Here is a 20,957-nt window from a genome sequence, read left to right on the forward strand (position 1 = left end):
TTGAAAAATTACCTAGCAAAAAAATAAACAGTCCTCAGTTGAATACAAGTGAGCTTCTTATCAGAATATGGAATTAACACTCAAGCTCAAAAATGACGAATTACTGCTAAAATGTGTTGAAGTATTTTTTTTTTAAGAACAAGTCAAATACATAGAAAAGCAAAACATAGCTAAGCAATTATCTCAAATCAAATCTCGACAAAAATAGGGATCAAATTAGGGGATTTCAACAATAATGGGTTAGGCTCAAAGGGGTTCACTCAGGGTCAATTATGATGGTAGGCTTTTGTGGAGTGAGTGGGTTAAACCTAAGTGCCTTTATCATCTTGTCATATCAAATCAAATGGTGTGGTCTTGACATGTATAATCAAGCAAGTTCTAGAATAACAAATCAATACTGACGCACTCATAATAAAAGTGAGCATGAAAGAAATAAAATATGCTCTAAAGGCTCAAGATCTCACAAAAATTATGGCTTTTTGATGTTTAAACTTGTGAATTTCAACTCACGAAAATACCTAAACTTAGGGAAACAACCTAAAAGTTTATAATTCTTCAAAAATCAACTTATCATGCTTGATTCCCTAATGTCTTAAAGTTTAAACAATCAATGCATAAATACCTATATTTTAATTCAAGACATATCAATAAAAATCATAAATTAATTAAAATTCATTCTAATAGTGATATGAGTGATTCACGTAAGAATAAGACAAAATTCAGGGATTTCTAATGATGAGATGAAAGACCCCCCACACTTAAGATGTACATTGCCCTCAATGTACAAAGATAAATATATTGAAAAATATAGATAAATAATCATAAGATAGGGAGAGAAGTGAAACTTCCTGAATGATGAATGATGAATGAACTACTTGATTTGGAGTTATGGAGAATAATCGGCCAAGGCAATGATGAGAGTGGAGGAGGATATTTCGATGGTGGTAGAGGTTCGTTAGTCCATAAGTCCTTTGCCATTGAAGTTTTTTAGTTCCTATTTGATGATGAGCTTTGGAGCTCTTTACGACTGTGATAAAACCAGGAACTCTTTAGGAAATATAATGGAGCATAATTACTCGTAATGAAATAGCCAAAAATAAAAATTGTAAAAACTCAAGATAAAATAGTATTAAAAGGAAATAAAAAGTAATTTCAAAATATAAAGATAAAAATAAAAGAAATTTCAGCCCGTGTGTTTCGTGGTTTTCGAAATTGGGCGCATTGGTGTACACGGCCATGTTGCACAGCTATGTCAATCTTCGTTCGCTTCTCCCACGCCCATGTATGCAGGCACACGCCCGTGTTATTTTGACAAGCTCGAACACGTCAGTAGGCACGGTCGTGTGGCTCATCCGTCTTAATTTGGCCAGATTGCCCACAGCCATGTCGTACGGCCGTGGGAACTTTATCGAATCCCGTGTTGAGGAAACATTTTTGCTCTATTTTCACACGGCCGTATCGAACGGCCGTGTTGCACCCCGTGGTATGTGCACGGCCTACGGCACACCCGTGTGCCTGGCCGTGTGGTTCTGAAAATCCTGTGTTCAGTGACTCTGTTAGTGAATTAAATGTTAAAGTCTAAAATATAAAGAAGTTAACACCGTTAGTTCTAGGGGTGCCTCTCTAGAAGCACTTATTTACAGTCTAAGCTCGACTCAACCTTTTGGGTATACTTAGGTAACTTCATGGAGTCGTAGCTCCTCTTTATCGTCTTTGAAATTCTCACCGTTATACATTTTGAGACGATGTCTATTTACCTTAAACGTGCCTTCTGATGGATGACTTACCTCTACTGTGCCATATGGAAACATAGTGTGAACTACGAAAGGACCTGACCATCGTGATTTAAATTTCCAGGAAACAATTTGAGCCTCGAGTTATATAACAGGACAAGATCTCCAACTTCAAATTGCCTTCGTTGCTTCAAACGGGCGTCGTGACGGTGCTTTATCGCTTCCTTATATAGGCGCAAATTTTCATATGCATTGGCTCGCCACTCATCTAACTCGTTCAACTGCATTAACCTCTTTCTGCTTTCAAGTTTGGGGTCAAGGTTTAGAAATTTTATAGCCCAGAATGCGTTGTGTTCCAACTCAAACGGTAGGTGACAACTTTTCCCATAAACAAGTCTGTAAGGTGATGTTCCTATGGGAGTCTTAAAAGCAGTTCTATAAGCCGATAAAGCATCATCTACTTTCATCGCCCAATCCTTCCTATTTAATTCTACTATCTTTTCTAGGATACGTTTAAGTTCTCGGTTCGCTACTTCGACTTGGCCACTAGTTTGAGGATGATAAGGGGTAGTTGTTCTGTGATGAACTCCGTATTTCTTGAGGGTCTTGTCAAATTGGGCATTACAAAAATGAGTACCCCTATCACTGATAATTGCTCTAGGTGTACCAAATTGAGAGAAAAGTTTCTTAAAGAATCGTACTACTACTCTAGCATCATTAGTAGGTAAAGCTTGGGCTTCAACCCATTTGGACATATAATCAACAGCTACTAAGATGTATGTATTCTTGAATGAACTAGGGAATGGACCCATGAAGTCAATGCCCTAAACGTCAAATATTTCACATAAGAGCATATATGTGTGAGGCATTTCATCACGTTTGGATATATTACATGTCCTTTGACATTTGTCATAAGAAGTAACATACCTGTTGGCGTCTTTGAATAGAGTGGGCCAATAAAAACCTGATTCGAGGACTTTATGTGTGGTCTTATTTCCATCTTAATGTTCTCCAGTCGGTCCTGAGTGGCAATGTTCCCAGATTTTCAATGCTTCTGTCCTTATAATGCATCTCCTAATGATTTGACCTGCACATTTACAGAAAAGAAAAGGGTCTTGCAGAATTAGTTTTTCACATCAGTGAAGAATCGCTTCTTTTGCTGATGTGTTAACCCTTTTGGGATAATGTTAGCAGCTAAAAAATTTGTAATATCTGTAAACCAAGGTACCTCAGAATCAAATATAGAAAAAAATTGTTCTTCAGGGAATGAATCATTTATTTCAATGTCATCTGGTTCTTTGGTACTCGAGTTTTCAAGCCTGGAGAGATGGTCAGCCATAAGATTTTCAGCTCCTTTCTTATCCTTAATCTCCAAGTAAAATTCCTACAATAATAAGATTCATCGAATGAGTTGAGGTTTTGCATTAGTTTTAGTCAAAAGGTGGCGAAGAGCAGAATGGTTAGTATAAATGAAAACTTTAGACAATATTAGATATGGCCTAAATTTATCGAATGCAAAAACCAGAGCTAGCAGCTCTTTCTTCGTGGTGGTGTAGTTTTCTTATGCAGTTGTCAAAGTCCTGCTAGCATAATAGATAGGTTGAAAATGTTTATCTATTTGCTGTCCCAAAACTGCACCTACTGCAAAATCACTCGCACTGCACATTAGTTCAAAAGGTGAATCCAATTAGGTGCAATTATAATTGGAGCTTTAGTCAATTTATCCTTTAAAGTATTAAATACTTTTAAACACTCCTGATCGAAATTAAAAGGCACATCTTTTTCTAGTAATTTAGTCAAAGGCTTAGCTATTTTAGAAAAGTCTTTAATAAATCTTCTATAAAACCCAACATGTCCTAAGAAGCTTCTAATAGCCTTAACCGAATTAGGGGGAGGTAGTTTTTCAATGGTTTCAATTTTAGATTTATCAACCTCAATCCCTCTACTAGAAATTTTATGTCCTAATACAATACCTTCTTGAACCATAAAGTGACATTTTTCCCAGTTAAGCACAAGGTTTGTTTCCTCACATCTTCTTAAAACTTGTTTTAAATTTTTTAGGCAAAGATGGAAAGAGTTACCGAAAATTGAAAAATCATCCATAAATACCTCCATGACATTTTTTACAAGTTCGTAAAAAACGACCGTCATGCAGCGCTAAAAAGTAGCAAGAGCATTACATAATCTAAAAGGCATTCTATGATAAGCAAACGTACCGTATGGACATGTAAATGTCGTCTTCTCTTGATCTTCAAGAGATATTAGGATTTGGAAATAGCCAGAGAGTCCGTCTAAAAAGCAGTAGTACATGTGTCCTAACAATCTTTCCAACATTTGGTCAATGAATGGAAGGGAAAAGTGGTTTTTTCTCGTGGCATCATTTAGCTTCCTACAATTAATGCACACTCTCCAACCTGTGACTGTAATTGTTGGTATTAATTCATTCTTCTTATTAGCTACAATAGTCATGCCTCCTTTCTTAGGAACAACCTGCACTGGACTCACCCAAGAACTGTCAGAAATAGGATAAATAATTCCACCATCTAGGAGTTTAATTACCTCAGCTTTAACAACTTCCTTCATGTTGGGGTTCAGTCATCTTTAGGCTTGCACGCATGGTTTATATTTATCTTCCATTAAAATTTTTTGGGTGCAAAAAGAAGGGTTGATCCCTTTAATGTCAGAAATTTTCCAAGCTATAGCCCTTTTATGCTCTCTTAATACTTGGAGTAATTCCTCTTTCTCCTTGGGTTGCAAGTTGGATGCAATAATTACCGGTAATGTGAAATTATTTCCAAGGAATGCATATTCCAAGTGATTTGGCAATTGTTTAAGTTCCAATTTGGGAGGTTCGTCAATAGAGGGTTTTTACTTAAGTTCATCTTTTACTTTAATTCCCTCATATTCTGCTAGTTTTGGGGAGTTTCATTGGAGTTTAGTTCGGTTGCTATTTCAGAATCATCATCCATCCCCTCTCCTTGGGCAAGACATTATTCCATCGTGTTCTTGTGTACGATTTCCTGAAAAGAATCTTGAGTAGCATGATCAATAGAGTCAATAAAATAACATGAGTCATCCTGTTCTCTAGAAAATCTCATGGCATCATAAATTTTAAAAATAATCTCTTTGTCACCTACTCTAAGTACCAATTTACCATCACCCACATCAATTATAGCCCTAGCAGTGGCTAAAAATGGCCGACCTAAGATTAAAGGCACCTCAACATCTTCATCCATGTCAAGTACAACGAAATCAACAGGGAATATAAATTTATCTACTTTTACAAGTACGTCCTCTATAATTCCCCAAGTATATTTAACAGATCTATCAGCTAATTGAATACTCATCATAGTGGATTTAGGTTCCCCAAGACCAAGATGTTTAAACGTTTTATATGGCATCAAATTAATGCTGGCGCCTAAATCAGCTAGTGCTTTATCAACATTCAAACTACCAATTAAGTAGGGAATAGTAAAACTTCCTAGATCTTTAAAACTTCCTGGATCTTTCAGTTTGGTTGGCAGTTTATTTTGAAGTATGGCTGAGCACTCCTCATTAAGTTTCACTGTAGATAAGTCTTTAAACTTCCGTTTGTTTGTTAGAAGCTCCTTTAAAAATTTTGCATAAGTAGGCATCTGCGAAATAGTTTCAACAAAAGGTAAGTTAATATGCAGTTGTTTAAAAAGTTCAAGAAATTTATCGAATTGTACAGCCATGAGGTCTTTCTTCAACTTTGCTGGGTATGGGATTGGTGGTTTATATTCTTTTGGCATTAGATTGTCATTGTTTTTGGGTTCGACCTTTCTATCAGCTACTTGTGGTAGCTTCTTTTCAGATTTAGCTAACACTTTCCCACTCCTCCTTAATGTAACTGCTTTCACATACTCTTTTGGGTTGGGTTCCATGTTACTAGGTAGACTTCCTGGTGATCTTTCAGAAATTGGTTTGGCGAGCCGTCCTATCTGAGTTTCGATCCCTTGAATCGACGCTTGTTGATTTTTAAGTGCTGTCTCGGTATTCTGAAAATGAGTTTCTGACACCGAGATGAATTTTGTTAGCATCTCCTCAAGGTTCGGCTTTTTCTCTTGTTGGTAGGGTGGTTGTTGGAAGCCTGGAGGTGGTGGTGGTCTCTGATTCTCTTGGCCTCCCCATGAAAAATTTGGGTGATTCCTCCATCATGCATTGTAAGTATTGCTATAAGGATTATTTTGAGATCGAGGATTATTACCCAGGTAATTTAACTGCTCGTTCTCCATGTTGTGGCCATAGGGTGGGTAATCTGGATTGCTCGATCCACCTCCACTTGCTTCGCACTACATTACTAGGTGAACCTATGAAGAACTAAGAAAACCATCAATTTTCTTCTCCAAGAGTTCTACCTGATTAGAGAGCATGGTGACCGAATCGACGTTATAAACATCGGCTGCTTTTGTTGGCTTTGTCCTCATGACTTACCACTGATAATTATTCAGTGAAATCTCTTCTATAAATTCATAAGCATCTTCAGGTGTTTTATTATTGATAGTCCCACCAGTGGCTGGGTCAACCATTTGTCGAGTTGAAGGATTTAGGCCATTATGAAACGTTTGAACTTGTAGCTAGAGCGGTAACCCATGGTGAGGGCATCTTGTCAAGAGGTCCTTGTATCTCTCTCATGCATCATAGAGTGTTTCTAAATCCATTTGCACAAAAGAAGAGATATCATTACGAAATTTACCCATTTTAGCCGGCGAAAAATATTTTAATAAAAACTTTTCGGTCATTTGTTCCCAAATAGTGATTGACCCTCATGGTAATGAATTCAACCACTGTTTAACTTTGTTTCTCAATGAAAAAGGGAATAACCGAAGGCAAATGGCATTATCAGAAACGCCATTAATTTTAAATGTCTCACATAGTTCCAAAAAATTTGCCAAGTGAGCATTGGGATCTTCATCCTACAAACCATTAAACTGAACAAATTGCTATATCATTTGAATTGTGATAGGTTTCAATTCAAAAGTATTTGTAGCTACAGCAGGTCTAACTATGTTCGATTCAGTTCCTGTTAAAGAAGGTTTAGCATAATCATTCATAGTGCGTGGAGTAGGATTCTGATTAGCAGCAATCACAGGAGGTAGCGAATTTTCTTGGTTTTTAGCCATCTCCTCAACTGTGGTTGAAGTATCGTCCTCTTGCTCTTCCTCTGTGTATTGTAAGCTTCGCCTTATTTCTCTTCAATTTCTGTAAACTGTGCGATTGATCTCACTATCAAATAGTAATGGTCCTGACGGGTTTCTTCTAGTCATACACTATAAAACCTGCCATGAACGAATAAAAGAAGAATTAGAAAAGAAAATAAAAATTTAAATTGCAAATAAATTAGAATGGCTAAAGTAATAAAAATTGAGTGTTCCTAATATCCTAGTTCCCCGGCAACGACGCCAAAAACTTGGTACGTGATATTCGCGACAGGTTTTAAAAATTTATAATTAAATGTTCTTGAAACTAACTATTATAACAATTAAGGCAAGTGTACCTATCGAACAGTACTATAGCTTTAGCAAGACCGGATTGTCGAACCCAAAGGAACCTAGAGTACTAGTAATTACTTTCTTTTTTTATCTAGCCTAAAAAATTAAGGGATTTGTTTATCTAAACTAATTAACTAAACTAAGAGCGCACAGAGAGAAGATTGGGAAAAAGCTTTTGGGAAAACTCGATTGATTAAGACAATACCCAAAGAAAAATCCACCTGGACTTCACTTGTTATTTGACTCTGAATCAGACGATTTATTCATTTGACTTGATCCGTAGAAATCCCTAAGTTATGTTATTATCTCTTTCGAGTCTAATAACATCTAACCCTAGATTGATTAATTGAAATCTCTTTCTAATTAACACCCTAGTGTTGCATTAACTCGATCTATGGATCCCCTTATTAGGTTTCACCCTAATTTGGAAAAATCTTATCACCCTATCTCTAGGCGTGCAATCAACTCTGCTTAATTATGTCAAATTTACTCTTAGACAGGGTCTATTCCTCCTTTGAATAAGAGCATTAACTCGAATCAATATCTTGGAATATTAAAACAAGAATTAAGAACACATAATTAAGAACAAGTCAAATATTTATCATACAATTCAGATAATAATAACAAGATCCGTCTTAGGTTTCATTCCCCTTAGGTATTTAGGGGGTTTAGTTCATAATTATGAAAGAAAACATCTCAAAAACATAAAGATAACAAAACATAAGAAAACCCAAAACTCCTGAAGGACTTGAAGGGAGATCTTCAGTCTTGATGATGAATCCGGCTTCTGAGATGGATCAATTAGCTTTCCTTGAGTAATTCCTTGCTTCCTACTCCACGTCCCCCTCCTGAGTGCTTCCTTAGGTGTTTAAATAGGCTTTAGATTGCCTAAGAGCCCTCAAAATTGGTCTTTTCTGAATAGGGTTAAACTTGGGCTTGACAGGGACACACCCGTGTGCGATTACTCAAGCCTGTGGTCAAAGCTGTTGAATAGGTACGGACATGTAGTCTACCCGTGTAAGTCGTGCTTTGATCCTGCCAAAGAGACACGGTCGTGTGACACGCCCGTGTGAGGAAGCCCAGGTCGTGCTGATTTCCCATGTGGGTCCATTTTCTCTATTTTCGGCCCGTTTCTCGCTCTTTTTACTCTCCTATGCTCACCTAAGTATAAAACATGGAATTAAATAATTAGGAGCATCGAATTCACCAAATCTAAGGAGAAACCATCCATAAATGTGCTAAGCATGGGATAAACATGTATAAATTATGGTTTATCATTGGACAACTTGAAGACTAAGATAGTACATGCTGTATCACACAACTTGGCTCATCTCAAAACTGGACCCTCTAAACTACATGATGGAGTCGACAGCTTTGAAAGGAAGGATGGCCCGATGGCAAATTCTGCTTTTCGAATTTGGTATAGTTTATGTGAACCAGAAACCTTTAAAAAGAAGTGCAATAGTAGATTGTCTAGCCTATAAAGCTCTAGAGGATTGCAAGCATTTGAATTTTGATTTCCTAAACGAAGATCTGATGTATGTTGTATCCACTGAAAAAGGTTCCAAACAAGGCCACCCTTGGAAACTAAATTTCGACGGAGCCCCAAATGCTGTGGGTAATAAAATCGGGGCAGTCTTGGCATCTCCAAACGGAGATCATTATCCCTTTACTAGAAAATTAGATTTTGATTACACAAATAACATGGTAGAGTACGAAGCATGCATCATGGGTATCCGTGCAGCCATAGATGAAAGATCAAAGTGCTAGAGGTATATGGGGATTCTGCACTGGTAATCTATCAGCTCAAAGGCTAATGGGAGACGAGAGACCCCAAATTGATCAATTATCGAAAAATAGTTCTGGAGTTAATTGAGAAGTTTGATGACATCACTTTCTACTACCTCCCGTGAGATGAAAACAAGATAGCCGATGCCTTAGCTACCTTAGCTTCTATAATCAAAGTAAACAAGTAAGAGGATGTGAAACCTATCCAAATAAGTATTTATGAGGCTCTGGCTCATTGCCATAACATTAATGAAGAAGAAGAAAAAGATGATCAGCTTTGGTATCACGATATATTACGATATGTGAGGAATCGTGAGTACCCAAACCAGGCAACCAAGAATGATAAAAGGACATTGAGACGAGTTGCCATTGACTATGTCTTTGATAGAGAGATCTTATATAAAAGAAGAAAGGATTAGGTACTATTATGATGTGTGAACGCTGTTGAGGCTAAGAAAATCTTGGAAGAAGTCCATGAGGGCATTTGTGGGACACACGCTAATGGCTTTATAATAGCCAGACAAATTATGAGATTTTGTTATTACTGGTCCACCATGGAAGGGGATTGTATTAACTACGCCAAAAGATGCCATAAGTGTCAAATCTATAGAGATAAGATTCATGTGCCTCATTTACTTCTTCATGTAATGACTTCCCTATGGCCTTTCTCAATGTGGGGCATGGATGTGATTAGGCCAATATCGCCAAAAGCTTCCAGTGGGCATCGATTCATCTTCGTGGTCATCGGTTACTTCACCAAATGGGTAGAAGCTGCTTCATATGCTAATGTCACGAAGTCAGCAATCAGTAAGTTCTTAAAGAAAGAGATCATATGTCGATATGGAATGCCGGAAAGGATCATATCGGACAATGCATTGAATTTGAACAATAGCACGATATCGAAGGTCTGCAGTCAATCCAAGAGCATACGCCATAACTCATCACCATATCGTCCAAAAATGAATGATACGGTGGAAGCAGCCAAGAAGAACATTAAGAGGATTGTGGGGAAAATGACTGAGACTTATAAAGATTGGCATGAGAAGCTACCATTTGACCTCTATGGTTATCTAACGTCGTTCAAGACCTCCACCGAGGCAACGCCTTTCTCTTTGGTCTACAGAATGGAAGAGATTTTTCCTATTGAGGATGAGATTCCATCCCTCCGAGTTCTATCAGAGGTGAAGCTAGATGAAGTAGAATAGATCCAGTCTTGATACGATCAGTTGAATTTGATTGAAGAAAAGAGGCTAAGGGTTATCCGTCATGGTCAAATGTACCAAAAACAGATGATGCGAGCTTATAACAAAAAGGTTCACCCTAGAGAATTCCATTAGGGGGACCTATTATTGAAAAATATCCTTCTAATACAAAAAGATTTCAAAGGGAAATGGATGCCAAAATGGGAAGGACCTTATGTAGTAAAGAAGGACTTTTCCGGAGGAGCGCTGATTTTAATCGAGATGGATGGTAAAAACTTGTCCAATCCTGTAAATTCAAATTCAGTTAAGATGTACTTCATCTAAAAAGGGGGAGAGGCCAATGCAAAAACCCACAAATGGCACTTTGAAACCTTCTAAAAAAAAGGAGAAGAAGAAAAATGGAGAGGTCAAGGCGAAAACCCACAAAGGACGCATTGAAACCAAATGGGTTTTGAGTTGAAAATCCAAAAACGGGCAGCTCCAATTTTGATCGAAGATGGAGCATGTGGTAGTCTTGTCCTTTCAGGATTTACAAGAAGGATGAACGATACATCCTAGGGCATTAACAAAATACTTTAGTTCTCCTACGCACATATCTAGCTCGAAATGGTCTTCGAGAAGTTTGAATAAAGAAGCTCGTGATGCAATATCTAGGGCATCTATTTTCATCTTATTCATTTTATAATTCATTTTATACTTTATCAAAATTTGCTATCTTGATTAATTTATCCACTTCGAGCTTTGCTCTTAATAAAATTCTATCTTGTTCATTGTGAAAATCTTTTTCAAGCATTTTTCATTGAAACGATGATTATTGGACTTATAACATTCACATAAAAGAAGTTCTGCATATTACTCTGAAAAGTTTCTAAATAGTACAAGGACCTAAAACAGGGCCACTAGTTAGAACTAACCAAATTCAAGAGTTGGAAACATCTAAGAAAGAATTGTCCAAATTATGACTATTTCTTTACATTTTCTGTCAAAGATGCTGGCCAAGCAAGAAGGCATGATTACATATTAGTGACAAAACTTTGTTGAACGACGACCAATGACAACCTAAGCATTAAAAGGGATCATTCTCGAAAAATGACATTCTACATTCATGAGAATACCATTCACATACATCTAGTTAGGAGCATTTGATGCATTCTGATCATGACATCCTAATCATTTGGCATAATAGGGCCATCAAACGGATTTTATAGGTCTTGTTCCTCAGTGAACGGTGTAACAGACCAGTGAAACCATAAATCTTATACCTTTGAAGTTACAGTAGGTCAGATTAAGCCACCCTGGCTAATCTTGTCTCCTTGAAGTTGCATTGGAGCAGATTAAAGCTACAAGTCTTATCTCCCTAAAGTCGTAGTGGAGCAGATTGAAGATAGCAAACCTCATCTCCCTGAAGTTGCAGTGGAGCAGGTGGAAGTTACAAGTCTTATCTCCCTGAAGTTGCAGCGGAGCAAATTGAAGATGGCAAATCTTGTTTCTCTGACGTTGCAATGGAACAGATTAAAGCTACAAGTTAAGGCGAATCTTATCTTCCTGAAGTTGCAGTGGAGCAGATTAAAGCTACAAGTCTTATCTCCTTGAAGTTACAGTGGAGTAGACTAAGGATAGCAAACCTTATCTCCCTGAAGTTGCAGTGGAGCAGGTTGAAGATAGCAGATCTTATTCCCTTGAAGTTGCAGTGAAACAGATTTAAGCTACAAATTACAAATCCTATCTCCCTGAAGTTGCAGCGAAGCAGTTGAAATTACCAATTCTTATCTCTTTTAAGTTCCAGCAGAGTAGATCGAAGCTACAAACCTCTTCTCTTTGAAATTACATTGGAGTAGATTAAAGCTACAAATCTTTTCTCCCTAAAATTACATTGGAATAAATCGAAGCTACAAGTCTTATCTCCATGAATTTGCAGTGGATTAGAACGACGCTACTTGGAAGAAGAGAAGCACTAAACAAATCGAGATTTGGTAAGACCAGACAAAATTGGCACTTTTTGAAGTCTTTGCTCCATTCTCGTTACACGATAACGAGCAAAGAGGGGCAGCTATAATAGGCCAATTTTGGCCCAGACTAAAAACCAAAAGAAACAGGGAATAAACCGAAATAAACAAGTCCACAGTCCAGATTACAAAACTACAGGCCCAAAATACAAACAAATTACAAACCCATTTACAACCAATTAAAACCCAAATTACAAGCCAAATTTTACTATTACAATAGATCCAAAAGTACAAACCCCAATAGGCCGAAGACATTTGGAATTTTCGGAAGAACCCTAGGGTTCCCTTTGCGCCGCTCCTACAGCCCCCTCGCCCTTGCCTCCCTACGTGCCAGTTGCCCTACCTCATCACCTCTGTACCTGCAGAAAGGATAGCAACAACAGCAACAAACACAACAGAAGAACAAAAAACAAAAACAAAAAAAGGATTGTATTTTTTTACACGAAACCAACACAGAACAATCAAAATACACTTCAAAGGTGGTCCATTTATTCATCACTACTTTTATTATTCTACTTTTATGTTTCTTTTTCTTTCTTATTTTCATTCGAATCTACCACACAAATACGTAAAAAAGGGAGATATTTTTACCTGTTGTTTGTTGTCGATATCGTTGGCGTTCGCTTCTCTGGTCTAGAGGCTAATGGATCCCTAGGGATCTAGTTGAAGCCATGGCCGAGGAGGCTAAGAGTCGAAAATTTTTTGTTGTTTTAAGGGTTTCGGGGTTTGGTTTAGGGATTTTTTGGTCCTGAATCTATTTTTACATGAAAAACGGGCCTAGATTAAGCTTCGAGTGTCACTCTGGCCACCACCGACGGTGGTCACCTTCGCCAGCAATGGCGGACGGTTAATGGACCCTAGCTGAACCCTAAGACCATGCCCAGAGAAAAAAAAAACAAAGGAAAGACCTTTTTTTAAGAATTTGGTTTTAAAATTAAGGTTTTTGTTGATATTTTAGCCTAAAGATTAATTAAGAAATGACGCCATTTAGAGGCTCAACCAACGTGACCCGTTCGGCTTCTATGGGATCAGCGTGTTTTCTAGCGCATGGTCTATTTGTGCGATAGGCCCTCCTATATTTCTGCTCTGTTTCAGTTTGATCCTATTCATTTGTTTTGTTTTTTAATTTTTCCCCATGACTTTTGTCTTTAATTCATTTCAGTCTGCATCGAACGATGCGCTTTGAGGGCTTGGGATAATTTCCCAGTCAGTCCTTCTCCTTTACGTGCACATTCCGTCTGGATCCTTATGTTAATTTAATATTTAGATTTTATACTTTAAATTTTGTTTTAATTTCAATACGATCCTGGGCCCATTTAACTTCAATTTTTTTACAAATTGTTTTGTTTATTATTTTATTATATTTTATTTGTTTAGTACCTTTTTTTATCAAATGTCTTACTTATTTACTTTACTTACTTAATATTTCTCTTATTTCGTTTTCACATTCTTTTTTTATTTATTATTTTCTTTTATTATGCCTTTTTATTTTTTTATTTATTTTGCATATTTACTATTTTCAATATATATTTCAAAATCTAGATTTTAATATTATTATTGTTATGGTTGTTACTTATGTTATTATTATTATTATCCCTATATCATCATTTACATTATTATTCTTATTATTGTTTATGCTTGTTAACATCATAATTGTTAATGTCAATGCCATGTTTTATTTTTTATTATGCAATATTATATCATTATTACTTCAAATTTATGTTGCACTATCATTATTAGCCACATATTACCTTTTACGGTTTAAACGATTTTTTTAATATAATCGAATAAGCGTATATCTTTTTAGATTTTTCATTAATTTTTATCCAAATTCATATAAAAAAGGAAAATTTTGAAAATAAGTGATATTTCACATTTTGAGAATTCGAGAAATCGTACCCTAACTTACGGGGTTACGATTTTCTCGTGAAACCTAAATAGCCAAATATCTTCTTAAAATAAAAAAAAAACATGATTTTTAAATAAAAATAAAGGCAATGTTCTACGTTTAAAAATTCGAAAAGGCCGTGCCCTAACTTACGGGGTTTCAATTTTCCTCTTTGATATAAACAACAGAATATCCTTTTAAGAATCAAAGTACAATTTTTAAAATAAAACGATTAAAAAGAAAGCTTGTTTCCAAGAGTTCAAATGTCATGCCCTAACTTACAGGATGTGACATTTTGTTATCTCGAGACGAGAAAACCTTTAATACTCGCTTCAATTTATTCAAACTTTTTTATCAACATTAATAAAAAAGGGACCGTATTTTAAATTCTTTTCGAGTTTTTGATGTTCAACGTTAAGACATCAATTAATCAACTAGGTACCAATTTTGGGCGTATCGAGAGTGCTAATCCTTCATCGTGCGTAACCGACTCCCGAACCCATTTTTTGGATTTTGTAGACCAAAAATCATCTTTCTAATAAATTTAAACTTTTTGAATTACAAGGAGATCCGATCACACTTAAATAAAATGGATTGGTGGCGAATCCTATGTTCGTTTTCATTTTCAAAATCAAATTCGACCATTTTTTTAAAAAAATGGTATCGACACGGGTCTTGGGTGAAATTTTAGGTGAGAAATGAAGCTAGAAATGGCTTCATTTTGTCCACACGGGCGTATGTCTAGACTGTGTGTGACACACGGTCTGGTAACACGAGATGTGGTTAGGCTGTGTGTCCCCTGCACCCTAATTTTGAGAAACAGAATGCTCAAAATTTGGCACACGGGCAGAGATACGGGAGTATGTCTCATCCGTGTGTGCCACACGGCCTAGAACATGAGCGTGTTTCTTGGCCATGTGAAACTTGCACCTAATTCGAATTAAATTAATTAACCACACGGCCTAGCACACGGGTGTGTGGCATGGCAGTGTGTGCAAGTCAGAGAGTTACACGGGGTCGAACACGCCCTCTAACACCGGCGTGTGAGCCTCGCATCTTGGAAAAAATTTGTAAATTTACGAAAAGTTCTTAGAGGTCTCGATTAAGTCCCGATTTAATTCTGCTGCTCGTATTGGGCCTCGAGGGCCAGATCAAGGGACATTATGGACAATATCGGTAAATGAATAGTAATTTACGTGGTTTAATGGAAAAATATTTTGACTGTTCTAGTAATGCTCCAAAACCCTATTCCAGCGACGGGTACGGGTTGGGGGTGTTACAGCTGATGTATAAGTTGATTCTATATACCGATTTCTAAGTGATAATCAGGAAATTTTAGACTCTCTGGTTGCGTAGTAAATTTAAGGACTGTCGTGGGCATGGGTACGCTTTTGAAACGTTTTGAGTACAATCTTTTAGTTGAAATTGTATTTGGTGACTTTGTAGTAGAGTGGTAACTCAATTGTTATTGAGGAATAAAGACTGATTTTGGGCGTTTATTGATGAATTTTAGGTTTTGGTCATCTCAGGGTTATGCTTGCATCAGAATCGAACCAGATGTGTAACAAAAATGTGAGAAAATGATGTTCGGTGAAAGATGAAAATCTAGCCTACCAGTGCCACACAGGTGTGTGCCTGGCCGCATGGTAGGCCGAGTGACAGGTGTGTATGGCCGTGTGACTAGGCCAATTCGAGTGTGTGGGCCCATACGGGCAAAGTCACATGGATGTGTAGGCTATGGTTCAGGCTGTATGAGCCACACGGATAGGGCCAATTTGGGTGTATAAGCCACACGGGCGTGTAGGCCCACATTGGCAAGTCGCACGGGCATATGGGCCCAAATTTTCGAATTTTTCCCCAGTGTCGCATGCATCGCATATGGGCCCACATTATCTATTATTTTATATATTTGTATCTATGTTCGGGGTGGGAAATGTATATGCGGAGGAAGTATTCTGCTATGCGATATTTCGCTATTATTCTGGTAGCATGACTGCGATTATTGTGATAAGTGTCGTACGGACACTATGTGGTGTGTAGTGCTGGGTTGGTGTTTTATGCCCCATGTGGTGTGTTGGAATGGTCGGAGTTGGTGGTAGAGGATAGGGGTAGGACCTTGCATATTTATATAATTATGTTGTTAATATGATTCTATTAAGGACTTATGTCTGTATCTATTCTGATATGTGAAAAATATGAATATTATTATGTTTCTGTTGAGTTACACACTGAATTTTTAAAACTCACTTTCTGTTTGTCTGTTCTATTCAAGTAATTCTCAAGCTTATGTGGGTCGGTGCAACGGAGGTTCAGATGTATCCACACATTCGTAAATTTCATTTATTTAAAAATTTTATTTAAATTTCTTGTTTATTTTGAGAGTTTTTTTAAATATGGGACTTTTTGGACTTTTTTGTTTTGTTGTTGGTTTTGGATTTGATTTAAGTTTCTTGTGACGTTTTACAAAACAATTTACAAAAACAAACATTTATGAAATCACAAAGTCAATTTTCAAAATATAACGATTTTAAAACTCCGCTCCAAATTATTGTTTTACTTGAAAGGGCAAACAAATGAAGGTTTTATTAAGAAAAATATTAACATGATTATATAAAGCAAATTTGTTTAGTAATAAATTATACATGGTTTTTAAATTGATAAGGTTGGATTCGTAACCCTACTTCGTAACATTCCCAAATTTGGCCATAACATCTCGACCGAGTTTGAGGTGTTACATTTAATGTATCAGAGCCGGGTTGTAAAACTTGGGCTGTGACATTTTGGGTTCAAAATTTTATTTGTAAAAGAACGTCTTTCTAAGCAAGGTTTTTTTCTTTTAAGTAAAGTATGTGGTACACCAAGTCTCTGACGTTAATCCAGTAAGTACTTCTAAACTTAGAAATACTGTAGTTAGAATACTCTGAACTGTCTAAGACTACCTAAAGTTAGTTAGAGAATGAAAACTCCAAACTTTCTGAACTACATCTGATAATGGTTTGAAGCATAAAATATTGCTAATAAAAACTTAAACTGTTTCATAAAATTTCGTAATGTAGACAATTTTGAAATAATGAGTGCTCGTGGAATGCGTGGCCATGGTATTCATGGGTACTACGGGTGTCATAGGGGGACTCGAGCTGAGTCTCCCTCATTGAGCAGTATGCTTAATTTGGATACAAGCGAAACATTGGCTTCACCTACTATGAGACTGGCTCTCAAAACTGCTCGTCTGGGGACGACGCCTTGTCCCAAGCCATGTTGAGAGATTTGGCGAGGGTCGCTAGCCCCTATTCTGGTTTTGAGAGTTGTAGGTCGGTAACTGAATAACTCCAGTCTAATAGTGTTGAACTGTTTAGGGGCATTACTAGAGTCGCCCCGATTGTGGCCGAATACTGGTTAAAGGCCACAAAAAGGATAATGAATGATATTGACTGCACTCCTGAGTAGAAACTGAAGGGTGCAATATCTCTGCTTTGCGATGAGGTGTACCATTAGTGGTTACTGGTTGAAGAGGGTACTCAGCCATATTAGGTTAACTTAGAATATTTCAAGATTTCTTTCTAGAGGAAGTATGTCGGTGCAAGTTATGTGGATGCTCCCAGACATGAGTTCATGAATCTCACGCAAGGCAATAGAACTGTGGCCGAATATGAGGCTGAATTTATGAGATTGAGCCGTTGCACTCAAGGGATGGTGGCATCTAAATACGAAAAGTGTGTTTGTTTTAAGGATGGTCTAAGGGACAGTTTGGGAATTCTGATAGCTTCGCAGAGAGAGCGAGAGTTCACCGTTCTGGTGGACAAGTTAAAGATCACCGAAGAGGTTAAGCGCGTTGAGCACTAGAATAAGGATTGAGAAAGAGGTAAGAATAAAAGGGATTTGGAGCTCTCCAGTTCTGTTTAGAGGTCTGAAAAATAGGCCAGACCTGATGGGCTTTTTAGAGTGGGATTCCCAGTTGCTCCTACCATGGTTCAGCTTTCTAGGTGAGTGTTGGAGGAGGTTGGGAGCATGTCTACGTTGTGGGTCAATGGAGCATCGTATTAGAGAGTGCCCACATCGTTCTGATCAGATGTAAGCTTCAGTTTGGGTTTTGTTCAGCATCAAAAGGCAATTTACCAGCCGCCTAAGGGTCGTGGTTCGGCCAGTGCTGGTAATGGTATGGGAAGAGGATAGAGAGCACCGGGTAGAGGTACTAATCAAACTGATACAAGGTAGCCTGCGTTGGTTTATATTGTTTGATGCCTTGAGGATAGAGACGCCACTATTGTGATTACGGATATGTTCTTTATTTTTGATGCCCCATATATTGTACTGATAAACATTGGGTCATAGTTAGTTCTGTCTTTGAAAACTTGGGATTTTTGTTGAGAGTACTACTGGTGAGATTTCTATACTAAGTCCGTTAGGCCAATCTGTTCGAGTAAATAGACTATATAAGAATTTACCACTGGAAGTACAAGTGGTTGTGTTTCCAGTAAATCTGATGGAGCTACCGTTTTGAGAATTTGATTCATTTTGGGTATGGACTAACTTGTGGATCATTGAGTCAGTTTGAATTGTGCAATCAAGAGGGTAGTTCTGAAAATTAAAAATGATGTGGAAGTGGTTGTGATCAGCGAGCGTCAAGATTACTTATCCAATGTAATCTTCGCTCTTGTGGCCAAAAACTTGGTTCAGAAAGGGTGTGAAGTGTATCTGGACTTTGTGAGTGTTTTAGCTTCTGTGGACTCTTCTATTGAAAACATCAGAATAGTTAAGGAATTTTCGGATGTTTTGTCAAAGGAGTTATTAGGTTTACCTCCGAATCGGGAAGTTGAGTTCTACATTAAGCTTCTACTGGGTACAGCTCTGGTTTTCATCATTCCTTATCGTATGGCACCGAAGGAGCTTGTAGACTTAAATGCTCAGATTTTGGAGATTTTAGATCGTGGATTTATCCATCCTAGTGCGTCTCTATGAGGGGCATCGGTTTTGTTTGTAAAGAAAAAGAACGGTACCATAAGAATGTGCATCGACTACCAACAATTGAATAAGCTAATTGTGAAGAATAAGTACCCACTTCCGAAGATTGATGACCTGTGTGATAAATTTTGGGGGGCTTTGTTATTTTCTAAGATAGATCTCTATTATGGGTATCATCGGCTTAAGGTTAAGGAAGCTAATGTTCATAAGACGGCTTTTAGGACTCGTTCTAGGTACTAAGAATTCCTAGTCATGCCCTGTGATTTGACAAATGCTCTGACTGCATTCATGGATCTGATGAACCGGGTTTTCCAGTTGTATTTGGATCAGTTCATCTAGTCTTTATTAATGACATTCTGGTGACCAAAGATGATAATGATAAGCATATTAGAGTAGTATTTTAGTTACTTTGATAAAAACAGCTCTACGCTAAGTTGAGTAAGTGTGAATTCTGGTTGAGAGAAGCAACATTTCTGGGGCATGTGGTTTCTGCTGAGGAGATCCGAGTTGATCCTAAAAAGATTGAGGCTGTACTTGATTGGAAATAGCCTAAAAATGTTTCAGAGATCCGTAGTTTTTTGGGTCTTGCGGGTTATTATCGGAGGTTTGTCAAGGGGTTCTCAGTAATTGCAACTCCTCTGACTAAACTTTTACATAAAAATGCTTTTTTTGTCTAGATTGATGAGTAGCAATCAAACTTTGAGAAGGTTAAATCTATTTTGACTCAGGCTTATATTCTGATAAAGCTTAAATCTGGTAAGGAGTTTGTGGTTTATAATGATGTGTTGCATGTCGGTTTGGGATGTGTTCTGATGCAAGATGGTAAGGTTGTGGCTTATGCATCCCAACAACATAAGTCACACGAGGGTAATTATCCGACACATGATCTCAAGTTGACTGCTGTGGTTTTTGCCTTAAAGATTTAGAGGCACTATCTGTATGGTGAGAGGTGTATCATCTACACCGATCACAAGAGCCTTAAGCACCTCCTTACTCAAAAAGGGTTGAACCTTAGGCAGCATAAATGGATTGACTACTCAAGGATTACGACTACACGATAAAGTATCATTCTGGTAATGCCAATGTGGTGGCTAATGCTCTTAGTCGTAGAGCAATGACTAATTTAAGGGCGATGTTTGCTCGCCTAAGTCTGTTTGATGATGGGAGTTTGCTAGCTGAGTTGCAAGTTAAGCTGACTTAGATTGATCAGATTCGAGATAAATAGCTGAAGGATGATTTTCTGGTCCTGCGCTTTAGTCAGGTAGAGAGTGGTAGTACGTCTGATTTTAGGCTGAATTCATATGAGGTTTTGTGTTTTTGAGGATGGGTTTGTGTACCAAACGACTCTGATTTAAGACTATCTATTTCGGGGGAGGCGTATAGTAGTCCTTATGCTATGCATCTCTGTGGAAATAAGATGTATCGGGATCTTCATGAACTATATTGGTTGCCAGGTTTGAAATGAGAGGTAATATATTTTATTTCACGTTATCTGACGTGCCAACAAGTTAAGACTTAGCATCATTTACCTTCTGGTTTACTCCAACCAATTAAGATTCCCTTATAGAAATAGGAACATGTGACTATGGACTTCGTTAGTGGGTTGACTTTAACACCTACTAAGAAGGATTTTGTATGGGTCATCATGGATTGGTTGACTAAGTTTGCCCATTTCATTCCGGTTCAGACAGATTATTCTCTTTAAAAGTTGGTCAAGCTTTACATTTCTAAGATTGTGAAACTTCATTGGATTCCGATTTCGATAATTTTATATAGTGATCCTCGTTTCATGTCTCAGTTTTGGAAGAAACTTCATGAAGCTTTGGGCTTGAGATTGGACTTTAGCACTACATTCCATCCTCAGA

The 20,957-nt window shown here is 37.5% G+C and overlaps 1 non-coding gene across 1 annotated transcript; it reads left to right on the plus strand.

Annotated features, from left to right (window-relative positions):
* Positions 1-6,341: 6,341 nt before the first annotated feature.
* On the plus strand, positions 6,342-6,448 carry LOC128284701 (small nucleolar RNA R71). The gene has a single exon (XR_008275124.1). It is a non-coding gene; the product is annotated as a small nucleolar RNA R71 (small nucleolar RNA).
* Positions 6,449-20,957: the final 14,509 nt, after the last annotated feature.

Source organism: Gossypium arboreum, chromosome 11 (assembly GCF_025698485.1).
Source record: "Gossypium arboreum isolate Shixiya-1 chromosome 11, ASM2569848v2, whole genome shotgun sequence".
Lineage (NCBI taxonomy): Eukaryota > Viridiplantae > Streptophyta > Magnoliopsida > Malvales > Malvaceae > Gossypium > Gossypium arboreum.